This window comes from Schistocerca nitens, chromosome 5 (genome assembly GCF_023898315.1).
Source record: "Schistocerca nitens isolate TAMUIC-IGC-003100 chromosome 5, iqSchNite1.1, whole genome shotgun sequence".
Taxonomy (NCBI): domain Eukaryota; kingdom Metazoa; phylum Arthropoda; class Insecta; order Orthoptera; family Acrididae; genus Schistocerca; species Schistocerca nitens.
In genome coordinates, this window is record NC_064618.1 from 366,175,729 (window position 1) to 366,190,003 (window position 14,275).

The window sequence follows — 14,275 nt, forward strand, 5'->3', positions numbered from 1 at the left end:
ATCTACAATATGGAAAATACGGTACGTGTGAAACTGTGGTTCACTGTAAGCGAGGGCCTAAAGGCGCTAACCTGATCAGGTTAAATAAAGAAATAAAAAATAAATAAGTGAGATTTTTCCATCGCTCAGCACCCAGAAAGTCTAGGACGGTAAAAATTTTTATTTTCCGTTTTATAAAATCAATAATTTTGAAATAAATAGAGCAATTAACATTCAGCAAATAGAATCTACGACTACGTAGGTCACAGGCCATAAAAAATAAAAATAACATTTCTTTCCTGGATTTTTTGTTTCTTTTGCCTCCCGCTTTCCGAAAATGGTAGGGCCTGCTTGTCGTGCCAACAGACTTTAACCATTCCTAATGTTTATGGCTGGAGAATTTTGCGCCGGTGTTTGTTTAAAAAACCGTACCGAATGTAAAGGTATAGGACAAATATACGGAAACATCGCAAGATATGCCTGCTTGAACAGAAATGCAAATGCTAGCCAAACCTGCAGGCTACACATTTGTATTTCACCGCGAAAGCCACCCGTACAATGTCCTCAGTACGTTGCAAGTTTCAGTCATGATCAGAACAGAGTTCTGTGTAGTTGTTAGCGCATTATGTCGGAGACAAGCGAAATCGAACGTGGGCAAATTGTTGGCGCTCTTATTGTGTTTCCGTAACCTAGGTAGCCGAAGTGTTTGGTGTTTCGAGAGGCACCGTATCGATGATTTATACCGCGTACAGTGAAAGCGGAAAAACATCTTTCGCTAAGTCACAACGCGGATCAAAGTGTCTGAGCCGAGTGATCGTGACAGACAGTCTTTGAAGAGGACTGTGATGAAAAATAAGAGGAAAAGTCACCGCAGAACTGAATGTCGCACCCGTGAACCTTGTCAACACCAAAACAACACAATAACAATTTCAGAGCCACCTTGCGAGGTGCCGGGGCAATCAGTGTATTTAACACTAAATTCTTCTAGAATATACATATGTAAATGATGCTCTAAGCCCCCCCCCCCTATTCTAACTCCTACTTTTGCTGTTGCACATGGATTAAAAAATATACGCGAACTGACTGTAATCAACCCTGCAAGTGGAGTAGAAAAGAGTTTGGCACCTGCAATAATTTAATTTGATAAATAAGTTAAATAAAGAAGGGTTTCATTAATGTAGTGAGAAATGATGGGTTGCTCTACCGATTAACAGAATGAAAGTTCTGTCCAAAATAACAATATGATTTATTAAGACTAAACACAAAATAATAAACAAAACACATGAAACATTTATAATACATCAAATTGGCTCAAATTGGATACTCAAACAAACGCTGTAAAGGTGAAGTTGTGCCTAAACTAGATTGTGAGGATTATGACGAAGTGGTATGTGGAGCCAATTCCTTGCAACTCAAATCTTAAGAGAAAACACATAGCTAACCCCACATTAATTGCTGCTACCCAAGACAGAACAAAATTAGAAAAAGACGAACAGGCGCGCTCTGCTGAGCTCTGATTATCACCTAGGAAAATCCCTATCTGCCGGTGCTGCGGACATACATTACCAAACTGTCTTCTTAACTGGCAGAACACGATCTGGCGTACCGGAGGCGATGGCTGGTTGCTTCGACGTCCTCGACCGAAAAGCGAGAGCCGACTACCCTAGAGCACCCGTACATGCCGAACACAGAACATTCCCGCCCCCACGACAGTGGCCGTGGTTAAACGTTCCAATCAGCAACTCGAAAACCGGCGGAAAATTCCACTCCATTGCCGGAGCACTACCATTCCACCAATGGAGATTCTTGGTGCCAATTTCTGCGCTGATTTTGCTACGTCACGGAGCTATGCCCTGAGCAAGCCAATCACAGTTACTATTTTGCAGAAAGCGCGGGAATTTTCCCGCCACAACTACCTGGGTACACAAGTCATTCCCACGCCTCGCTAGTAGCCTGCCAGAAAGTGTTTTCGCTAAGTTTCTGCGAAGTAACGGAACCTCTAGCCCAGCCGCTACTTCAGGCCCCTGCGGGCGTGTCTCTTGACAATGTCGGCGTCTGGAAAGCATTCACTCGACTGCCTCACACGCGTCGGCTTAACCCTCTCGAGATCAGCAGAGCCCACCTGTCACCGGACCACCTGGGTGACGAGAGACCCTGCGTGGGAAGTCCGCGTGTGAAGGAATAGCAACTTTTCACCGCATGCAATTCGAGACGAAAATCGTAAGATAGAAATATGAGAGGGGGCTCATGCCACCTCTCAACCTGAAATTCCAAAACCACTCATCAGTGATGCAAATGCCCATAACAGGAAGACTTGGTGCCTAAGCCACAAAACCTGGACTGTAGAGCACGAAGGGGGTCATTTGGTCAGATGAGTCTTGTTTCACATTGTTGCCAACTTCACACTATTTTCCCTGTTTACGTCCAAAGAGTAAAACATGGCGGGGGTTCAGTGATGATTTGGGAAACCATATCGTGGTATTCCGTGGACACCATGGTTGCTCTGCGAGGCCACATTACTAAGAGGGATTATGTTACCATTTTGGCTTATCAGGTCCATCCTACGATACAATGTTCCCCAATGGTAATTCCGTTTTGCAAGACGACAGGGCCTCTTTTCAAACATCTCCAGAATAGTTTTGTGAGCATAAAGATGTATCGTCACACTTTCCCTGGTCACCAGAATCACCAGATCCGAATATTGCTGAACCTTTGATGGTTACTTTGCAAATAGGGGCGCGTGTTCGCTACCCATCTCGGTCTTAGTTTTCTGTACATGTCACTATTTTGCAGGAAGAATTTTATAAGATTACACGAGATATCATACGAGCAGGACCTGTATTTATCCGAGACGACTAGAAGCATTTTTGAATACCAACTGTTCACCTACAATGTATTAAGCATGGTAATGTGTTGTGTGTTTGTTGTTTCTTTATTTTTGTTACCACCACCCCCTGAAAAGACATACTCTTGTAAAATAGCAGTGTTTTTTTTAAAGTAAAAACTGTGTAGTATGTTAAAATTCACCCTACATTTCTACACTACTGGCCATTAAAATTGCTACACCAAGAAGAAATGCAGATGATAGGCGGGTATTCATTGGGCAAATATATTATACTAGAACTGACATGTGATTACATTTTCATGCAATTTGGGTGCATAGATCCTGAGAAATCAATACCTAGAACAACCACCTCTGGCCGTAATAACGGCCTTGATACGCCTGGGCATTGAGTCAAACAGAGCTTGGATGGCGTGTGCAGGTACAGCTGCCCATGAAGCTTCAACACGATACCACAGTTCATCAAGAGTAGTGACTGGCGTATTGTGACGAGCGAGTTGCTCGGCTACCATTGACCACACGTTTTCAGTTCGTGAAAGATCTGGAGAATGTGCTGGCCAGGGCAGCAGTCGAACACTTTCTGTATCCAGAAAGGCCCGTACTGGACATGAAACATGCGGTCGTGCATTATCGTGCTGAAATGTAGAGTTTCGCAGGGATCGAATGAAGGGTAGAGCCACGGGTCGTAACACATCTGAAATGTAACGTCCACTTTTCAAAGTGCCGTGAATGCGAACAAGAGGTGACCGAGACGTGTAACCAATGGCGCCCCATACCATCACGCCGGGTGATACGCCAGTATGGCGATGACGAATACACGCTTCCGGTGTGCGTTCAACGAGATGTCGTCAAACACGGATGCGACCATCATGATGCTGTAAACAGAACCTGGGTTCATCAGAAAAAATGACGTTTTGCCATTCGTGCACCCAGGTTCGTCGTTGAGTACACCATCGCAGGCGCTCCAGTCTGTGATTCAGAGTCAAGGGTAACCGCGGCCACGGTCTCCGAGCTGATAATCCTTGCTGCTGCAAACGTCGTCGAACTGTTCGTGCAGATGGTTGTTGTCTTGCAAACGTCCCCATCTGTTGACTGAGGGATCGAGATGTGGTTGCACCATCCGTTACAGCCATGCGGATAAGATGCCTGTCATCTCGACTGCTAGTGATACGAGGCCGTTGGGATCGAGCACGGCGTTCCGTATTACCCTCCTGAATCCACTGATTCATTATTCTGCTAGCAGTCATTGGATGTCGACCAACGCGAGCAGCAATGTCGCGATACGATAAACCGCAATCGCGATAGGCTACAACCCGACCTTTATCAAAGTCAGAAACGTGATAGTACGCATTTCTCCTCCTTACACGAGGCATTAGAACAACGTTTCGACCAGGCAACGCCGGTCAGCTGCTGTTTGTGTATGAGAAATCGGTTGGAAACTTTCCTCATGTCCGCACGTTGTAGTTGTCACCACCGGCGCCTACCTTATGTGTATGCTCTGAAAAGCTAATCATTTGCATATCACAGCATCTTCTTCCTGTCGGTTAAATTTCGCGTCTGTAGCACGTCATCTTCGTGGTGTAGCAATTTTAATGGCCAGTAGTGTATCTTTATTCGCGTAAAAAAACAGCCATGTGAAATCGGGTGAATCTTTTTGAAACATCGTGTGAACATTAAAATAAACTGTCGAAAATAGTCCTGTTTAACAAAATAAGGCAACATTCAGGAAGTAATTGGCAACAGCAAGTCGTTTCCTTATGCAAAATACTCTTTTATCCCGATGGAGGTGGTCGATTATTGCCCTTCGCATATTGTGTGTATAACTTGTGACACATTTGACTGTACAGAATGGCTGTGTAACTGTGCAGTGATTGCAGAGTCGTCAATTTATACTAAAATGAAGGGGAATGTGAAGGAGGAAAGGCATACTCGAGCGCAGGCCGCTTTTATGAAGGAAGATCGACCCTAACATTCAACATCGGCAGTCTCGTATGCCGTCACTACACAGTACTCTATGGGAAGATCTGGAATGTGGCCCAGGACTACGAAGAAAATTTCCGACGGTTGCGTGCAGTACACAAACGCCTGACATAGGACAAAACTGTGCGACAATATTGCTGCTATTTGAACTAACTACCGGTGGATCTGTCGCTGTCGCATCACGGCGATTACGTAGCTGGCCTGTGGGGGCAGACCGTGCATTACATGCCGCTGTTACATACTGCATGATCTTACGGGAATGCAGGTACGCAGAGGGGCTGTACGACATGAGTCCTGCCGTCGTGATCGATCTTCGACATGCAGCACAGTCCCCAGGTGTGACGACAACCTCCACGCTACCCCTGGCGTGTTCTCTCGCACTGTCGCCTTACAACTGGTCGACAACTTTACTCCGAAATTATTCACTGACACTTATTTCGGTACCCGATGCCCGGTGGCGGTCGTTCTGTGTACTGCTGCTGCCTGTTACGCTTCGTTCACTAAATTCCACAGCATCACAGCACAGATGCATCCAATGCCTTAGTCTTTGGTTTTCCCAAAGGTCGCGTTTCTGTTCTCACGGTGCTTCCATAAACTTCTTTCTCAATTACATACTGAAATTTCGTGTTAATACATTGAAAAATCCGCCTCAGCTGCAGAAGTTTTCTGGTCTTTACCCAGGTTTCGGCTAGAACAATCTAGCCTTCTTCAGAAGCATAAAATTACAATAACATGCCAGAGTAAGGCAGAGCGAACGTAGTTGGGGATGCCAATCTACCGCGTGGTGAAGTGATGCAGCGGCTGGACTTCAGTTAAGTATTTTTAATGCGACATGGTACCACGGTACTATGGGTTTTAATTTTTAATGGACTGAGCCTTACTCTGGCATATTATAGTAATTTTATGCTTCTGAAGAAGGCTACATTATTCTAGCCGAAACTTGGGTAAAGACCAGAAAACTTTCGCAACTGAGGCGGATTTTTCAATACAGGGTGTTACAAGAAGGTACGGCCAAACTTTCAGAAAACATTCCTCACACACAAAGAAAGAAAATATGTTATGTGGACATGTGTCCGGAAACGCTTACTTTCCATGTTAGAGCTCATTTTATTACTTCTCTTCAAATCACATTAATCATGGGATGGAAACACACAGCAACAGAATGTACCAGCGTGACTTCAAACACTTTGTTACAGGAAATGTTCAAAATGTCCTCCGTTAGCGAGGATACATGCATCCACCCTCCGTCGCATGGAAACACTGATGCGCTGATGCAGCCCTGGAGAACGGCGTATTGTATCACAGCCGTCCACAATACGAGCACGAAGAGTCTCTACATTTGGTACCGGGGTTGCGTAGACAAGAGCTTTCAAATGCCCCCATAAATGAAAGTCAAGAGGGTTGAGGTCAGGAGAGCATGGAGGCCATGGAATTGGTCCGCCTCTACCAATCCATCGGTCACCGAATCTGTTGTTGAGAAGCGTACGAACACTTCGACTGGAATGTGCAGGAGTTCCATCGTGCAAGAACCACATATTGTGTCGTACTTGTAAAGGCACATGTTGTAGCAGCACAGGTAGAGTATCCGTATGAAATCTTGATAACGTGCTTCATTGAGCGTAGGTGGAAGAAACTAAAATGAGCTGTAACATGGAAATCGCACGGCCACACCGGCCGGCGGAATCAGTGAATTCGTAGACTCAAGATCTTCACCTATAAACCACAACGTTATTCCTGGACACATTTCCCAGAGACGTCGAAGTTTACAGAGAGGTATTTCTTAAGACTGAAATTAACGTACCAGGTCTTTCTGTGTTGTGTGTACTATAATAAAATGAAACTAATATTAGAAAAGGAAACTCTCTCCTGGCGTTCTGCAAATATTATTTATTTGATCTAGAACCGGGATTAGGCTTCTTAGGCCATCGTCAGGTGACAACAGAATGTCACAACCACAGATTAAATGACGTGCGATTTACACAGATACCACTCATACAGACGCTACGTAAACTTACAAGGAAAATTATTACGTCTTCTTTAAGCAAATCACTACACTGAATAAAAATTAACGTTACATTTTACAGCCTCACATTTTAAGAACTCACTCCTACAGAAAAGTAAAAGGAAATTGTGCTCTGTCATGCGAAACTGAGCCGGCATTCTCTGGAATAAGCTTATTAATTTTAAATATTTCCGACAGTGTCACCTATCTGTTTTTCTTAACAACGTGCAGAACGTCACGATCTAGACTGTATAGGTGACTTTCCGTGAAGTCGTTCCGTATCGGTTTGCGTTGCAATGAAAGTACAGTAAGTGACTCATACAAACAGTAGCTAAATGTAAGAAACAGCAGCAAAAAAGGATACCTTTCGTTATATTGTCGAATATCAGCATGTATTCAGTCTCTAGTGACTTCGTCCAGTACTACGTAACATTAAAATAGTAGACACAGGAAAAATTGTACATGTAGCTGTACGTCTTCCGTCAGAATAAACGTGCCCGCGGCCGGAGAAAAGACGGGTGGATTTGAACTGAATGCACACGACACTCTCCAAATAAATCAATTCCCGTTGTTTTATTGAAAAGCGAAATGTGACTCCATAATAACTATATGGCTTCACGCAGCTGCGCTTTAGATCATCCGTTAGGAGGTTTGTTTGTCTGTTTGATGGCTGTCATACGCAGGACGGGCAGCTGCCAATTCATCTGAATAATAAACATAATTAATCAGGCTGCGTGATTTGCGGCTTTTAACAGATGTATAATAACTCCTGACATGGCGGCCCGCCGCAGCGGCGGCCGACGCTTCAAAGGCCGGCTCCGCATTGTGCGGCTGCTTGGATGAAGTCTCAATAATCCCGCCCTTTTGTGTCCAAATTCAGCACAGTTTAGTCTCTGTTAGCCACGCCTGGCTCTCGCACGCGATTAATGACGGATTTGCCGTCCATGGTGCTATTGAAAGGCAATTATCATGCGGCTGCAGCTCCAGTTTCATTCGGGGCTTTCGCTGCAATGGTTGTATATAGGTAGGTACACAAACCGTTAATGCGAGCGTCACCGTTGATTTCCTTCAAACTTTCCGCAGGTGGGTGGCCACCGCGAGGGTTTCTGGACACGGCAAACCTCTCTCGCGCCTGACCCTGAAAACACTTCCGCGAGAGCTGTAGACTAACTTCGTGTTTAGAACTGGAACGCACAGTGTCCACAATAGTCTTTATTTTATATTTTGTTGCGAATCTGATTCTAGATTTCTAGACCATCATCAGACAAATTGACGCTGAACAGCCAGTCTACACAATATCGGCGAGAAATTCCAGTTTTAAAAGTTATATGGCATTCAAAGGGCATCAATGCGAAAAAAAGCACTTTAATTGCCAAAATGAAAAAATGTCTGTTTTGGGCTGTGTATTGGCTAGTTTCGTACTTTTAGTCAGTATCAGACAACATACGTACCAAACTACAAAGAGAATAAAACATGTAATGTTGTAAGGTGGCTATAATTTCACACCTTACAAGCACTCATCCTCATACTTTGCCGCGAACTACAACCACAATTAGATATCATTTGATAGGTTGTACATCGTATATACGAATATTTAAAGGAGACTGACATTGCGTGTACGCCTTGTAAATAATTGTTAACGCTCATTGCATGAAAGGTGTCGGAGCGTCTTTATTATAAAAACGACGTATAGTAGTAGAGGTTGGAACGCCAGTGGAGATGAAACGTCAGGCAGAACTCAAGCTCTGGGTGGAAGGCCCGCACAGGTGTTGGTCCTACTTAAACACAGGAAGTAGCCAGATGGACATCATGGCACCTGAGCTCTGGACCAGGTATTGTAGTAGGGCCGGAAGGATAACCGGATAATACTACCAAACTCCGCAAATTTTGGATGCAGGTGAGAGGAAAGAAGAAGCGACACCTTGGAAACCACGCAGGCTGGGTTATTTCCAAGAATTTTTACTCAGAAGCGTACCATTGTACGAGTATCGGTTTTTCCTGGCGAACTTTCTGCGCTGGACGACAAAAGAATCTGTAGAAGGGAGAATATTCCGTGGTTTCGGGAATATGATCCATTTTCCGAATTACGAGGGTGGGGAGCAGAGCCTTGCTGGATCAGCGTTGGAGCGACGAGGTCTTTCGTTCTGAGCGCCAGTGTGTGACGGTCGCTCGATATCAGCTTTATTGGTACAGACGGACTTGCTGTCTTTGCTCTCAGGAGAGTTTATAGTTAGAACAGTTAGGCACTGTATGATGCGAACCTATACGATTCTGGACATCACCGCCGGGCTGGAAGTCGTCGTTGAGTACGCAGCGTTTAATAATTGAGATCACTTCCTCACTACGCTGAGACGTCATCTGAACTCCGTCCTTGTGGCTGGGAGTTCGCGTTTCTCGTCTGTAAAACACAGAGAGGAGAAGACAGTTTTATAATACATTAGTCAGAGGACCGCCTTCTGCAGTCCTAGTATTTGAAAGAGTTTATCTGTGGCTGGAGTTCTTCCATCATCGCAGACGAGTACGAGAACCATCACTTCGACGCATCGGTCGCAGTACATACGGTGATATCGCAAATTGCTTCGGCTTATTAGGGCTATAAAAGGCTAAACAACTGTGATCACGTTAGTTTATTTCCACTGAGGTTCCACACCACCGCAGATCATCTCTGAAATTAGTGTCTTCTAGTGTTTGGTATATAGATGATGTCAGTCACTTCGCGTTACTGATATTAGATCGCGCAGTCATATCAAGGGGCAGAGTTGGGGAATTGATTAGTAATTTTACTTATGAAATGTAAACTTTGTTGTATAAAGAGTTTTTTAATCTACAGTAAAAATATAAGCAGGAACAACGTTTATTATTTAGTAGGATTAGTTCAAAAAATGGTTGGTTGGTTGTTTGGGGAAGGAGACCAGACAGCGTGGTCATCGGTCTCATCGCATTAGGGAAGGATGGGGAAGGACGTCGGCCGTGCCCTTTCAGAGGAACCATCCCGGCATTTGCCTGGAGTGATTGAGGGAAATCACGGAAAACCCAAATCAGGATGGCCGGACGCGGGATTGAACCGTCGTCCTCCCGAATGCGAGTCCAGTGTCTAACCACTGCGCCACCTCGCTCGGTAGGATTAGTTGACTTCATCATTCAATTATGTTTGAATTGTAATTTATAGAATTAAGAGATCCTAAGATGTGCTTCATGGGGTAGCCAGACAGGGCCAAATCTTCATTTTAGCGTTTATTATTTTCCGCTGCGCATATTCATTTTACACCCGCCTGGAGTAGCATCATGGAGTGTATATAAAAAACAACAAATGGCAGCGTTGTCAAATTAACATAGGTTACACTCTAATAGTTACATTCAGATAACCTCTGTTAACATGTCGTAACACATGTCAAAGAATATTGGTCCAATGATACGCGTTCCTGTTATTCCGCACAAAACGCCGATTTTTTTCATCACGGAGTGATTGCTGACACATAACGTTAGGGTTCTCCGTTGCCCAGTACCTCGTGTTCTGTGAGTTCACATGGCCAGAGAGATGAAACCATGCTTCAGTACGCATGGTGTAATGGATGTGGTCTAACGAACCATAGTTGATGTTATTCTAACGTCGTGTGCAGTAACTTACACGTTTCTGATTGGCATCCTCCAGCAAGTGATGCACTGGAAATGGAAATGATTGTATGGCATTGTTGGCCGTGAGGCCCCTTTCGGGGGAGTTAGGCCGCCGTGTTGCAAGTCCTCTTTAGCTGACGCCACGTCGGCGACTTGCGAGTCAGTGATTATTAAAGGGTGATTCCCCTGCCGGGAATCGAACCCGGGCCCCCTGCGTGGTAGGCGGTAAAGCTACCGCTACGCTACGAAGGCGGACAGTGCTGCATTACCGTCATACGATATGGCTTCAAATTAAGATTTATTAACATCCGCTGGCAGCTCCTCCTACTTAAATGCGCCTTTTGGGCTAATTTACGTGCATACTTCTTTGGATTCTGACTAATTCTTCGGCGAATATCTGCAGTAGCTTCTGGTGTGCGAACTGAAGGAATTCTTTGTCGTTTTATACTTTGCGTCGATCCGCAGGTGCACCAGTTTTTATACAGACACCGAAGTGGTCTCTTTGCTGGTAGTCCTCTATCCGGATACTTGACCCCGAAAATTTCCTTAATCGAACCTGTTTTCACATATGTTTCCACAATTTTAATTCTTTCCTCCATCAAGAAGTCATTTGGACACCGCAATAACGAAATAAACTGAACTACTGCCGGAAGAACGCTGACAGTCGATTATTACATAAAACTGTCCAAGTCGAAATATTGCACTCACATTCAAATAGTGGCGCCCCCCTGCCAAACCCCTCCCATATCCACTCGAGCCATTGATATAGAACGTAAAAAGATTTTTTAAAAAGTCGATTTTTCAAAAACATGTTCATTTTGTAGCGCATATCTTTCTGGAGAGTTTGATATATAAAACATATATGTTCCAGGAAATGTAAGACATGTTATTTGGTCTTAAGAGTGCCAAAGTACAGTGCCACGCCTCTTCCCACAGTATTCTTCAATCACACCTCACTGTATTTCGTTCTGTGGAATTCAGACGTGTATATTTCGTAATGGAAGCCATCAAAACTATTTCAACACAGTGGAAATCAAAATGTCCTGCACAACCTCTCCTACTTCCAGTCGACCGGTTTGATGTCCTACCCCTTCAAAAAAAATCAGTTAATACTAAGTGGTATTGTCTGTGAGCGGGAGAATCAGAATTCTTCAGAAAATGTGCACTCTTCATTGCCTGTTAGCTAATAACTTTCACTTTCGTGTGATGGTAAATTATATATAGGAAACGCAAAGCCGGCCGGAGTGGCCGTGCGGTTCTAGGCGCTACAGTCTGGAGCCGAGCGACCGCTACGGTCGCAGGTTCGAATCCTGCCTCGGGCATGGATGTGTGTGCTGTCCATAGGTTAGTTAGGTTTAATTAGTTCTAAGTTCTAGGCGACTGATGACCTCAGAAGTTTAAGTCGCATAGTGCTCAGAGCCATTTGAAACGTAAAACCAGTAAAGACAAGAGACAAGCAAGACAGTATCCAATTCTTTAATCCTTAGTTCCCAGCATTTTTTTCTCTATAATCATGCTACAGTTTTACGCGGCGTGCTTTCCTTTCTGCAAAAGAATCTATTACCTCATCAAAGTTCGTCAAACGTTTTGTTACATTAAAAATCAGAATGTCGTTGTCTAATACTGAAAAAGCTGTTAATATGAATAGTATCCAAGAGGTGTGTAGTTTCTCGATATGATTACGTCTATTTTGTCACTGTCTGCTAGGTAAAATGAAATAGGCGTTTTTAATATTGCAGTAGTTGTTACGTACGCCAAATGGTCATAAAATGGTTCAAATGGCTCTGAGCACTACGGGACTCAACTGCTGAGATCATTGGTCCCCTAGAACTTAGAACTAGTTAAACCTAACTAACTTAAGGACATCACAAACATCCATGCCCGAGGCAGGATTCGAACCTGCGACCGTAGCGGTCTTGCGGTTCCAGACTGCAGCGCCTTTAACCGCACGGCCACACAAATGGTCATTTTCATCTACCTCATTTATGTAAATAGCACGACAGAATATAATTCACGAAGTACCAATATCAAATGCCTATTAGGCCCATTACAAGCGAAAAGTTTTACGTCAAGAAAGAATTTCACATTTCATGCATATGCTCCACTTTCTTAAGCATGAGTTCGAAAAGTAGTAGTACGAAATTTTTATATAAAATTGGAATAGTCGTCTTATTCTACATAATTTCTGTGATGTGTCCGTTTCTTCACCTTCCTCGCTCTAACAAGCGATCTTGTCATCACTAATTCGTAACTATTCCTGGCCGCGCGGTCTAAGGGCGCCTTGCCACTGTTCGCGCGGCTTCCCCCGTCGGAGGTTCGATTCCTCCCTCGGGTATGGGTGTGTGTGTTGTCCTTAGCGTAAGTTAGTTTAAGTTAGATTACATAGTGTGAAACGTCCCCTTTTAATAATTTTACACGACTGTGCTTAACCTGACACACAATATTTTTTAGCGCAACGCAATCTGACTTTCAACACACAATATTTTGTTAGCGCAACGCAATCTGACTTTCAAAATTCTCTACAAGAGAATGGCCCTGACTAACATTAAACTATCTCTTTCACAAATCACTTACCTCACAAAAATCTTCGCTGCTCAAGCTACTGCAATACAGCGAGCGCCACTACTGCCAGCTAAATAAAAGATTCGAACTATGGAAGGCACTAACTACTCATAGGGATAGTTAGCAAATAAAAGATATTAATAGAGAACCAACAATGTATTTACCTTGATATCATGACAAATTACAAAACTCCGCCATCTCTCTCCCCACATCCACCACTGCTGGCGGCTCACCTCCAACTGCCCAGCGCTACGCGCTGTTCACAGCCAGCTGCCTAACACTACAATGGTTGAGTATTACAACAATGCAAAACAGCCACAGACTGCACACGGCACAGCCGGTGATTTTCATACTGAGGTGGCGTTATCAATAAAAAAACCTAAACAGCCTACTTACATAGCCCCCATGCTCCCCACAAAAAATTTTACAAATTTTGTTGGGCACTGGCCAATACATATTTGTTAAAATTTTTTTTCACAATTACAATAACAAAGAAATCAAATGCACACACTTATTGATACAATGTTGGTCAAAAGCTAAAATTTTCTCACAGTCCATAAAGACAGTCCTGATCGTTTATCATAATAGTAATTACAGTTTTTTTTCCACAAAGTCTCTTTAGTAAAAGAAATTGCACACAGAAGTAGTGGATTTCCATGCAGTCTTGAAGAAGTAGTGTTGTCCTTCCAACGGAAAGACAGTGCTGACTCTTGACATGCTGACAGGTAATGGGCCACAACAGAGCAAACCCACAGCGGAGTCAATCGAAGTTTTGAAGAATATCGTTAGGTAGGTCATCACAGAGCAGACCCACTGTAGTCCTGGTAGAGATTACGGTATTGGTGGGCCACCAGAGGTGCAGACCCAGTGCAATCCTTGTAGAAATAATGCTATTGATGGGCCATCAAAGTTGCAGACCCACTGTAGTCCTTGTAGAGATGGCCAGCAGCCATCTGCTGCGACTGTGCAGGTGCACAATCACCATCGAAGAGTCTTGCAGACAATATAGCAAGTCCATAAACCACCACTTGTGCACTCACAAAGTTTTTGGAATTGTCCTTAGAACCAGCAATGCTGTTATCCAGTCCCTTGCTGAATTATTAACACACGGGCAAACACTAACAGTCCCTACTTCTCACATATTGTCCATATACTATGACCAACAGAAACGTGTGCAGTGAAATGTAACTTACAAGTTACTTAATTTGATGAACTGGTGTCAATTACAATTTTATAACATAAGAATACAATTACAAAGATACAAAACACATCATTCAAGAACATAACAATACAAA

The 14,275-nt window shown here is 43.8% G+C and overlaps 1 protein-coding gene across 3 annotated transcripts in view; it reads left to right on the forward strand.

The window, feature by feature from the left end:
* LOC126259233 (irregular chiasm C-roughest protein) overlaps positions 1 to 14,275 on the forward strand; it is a 1,966,280-nt gene that overhangs the window by 636,506 nt on the left and 1,315,499 nt on the right. The gene's annotated exons all lie outside the window — the stretch shown is intronic.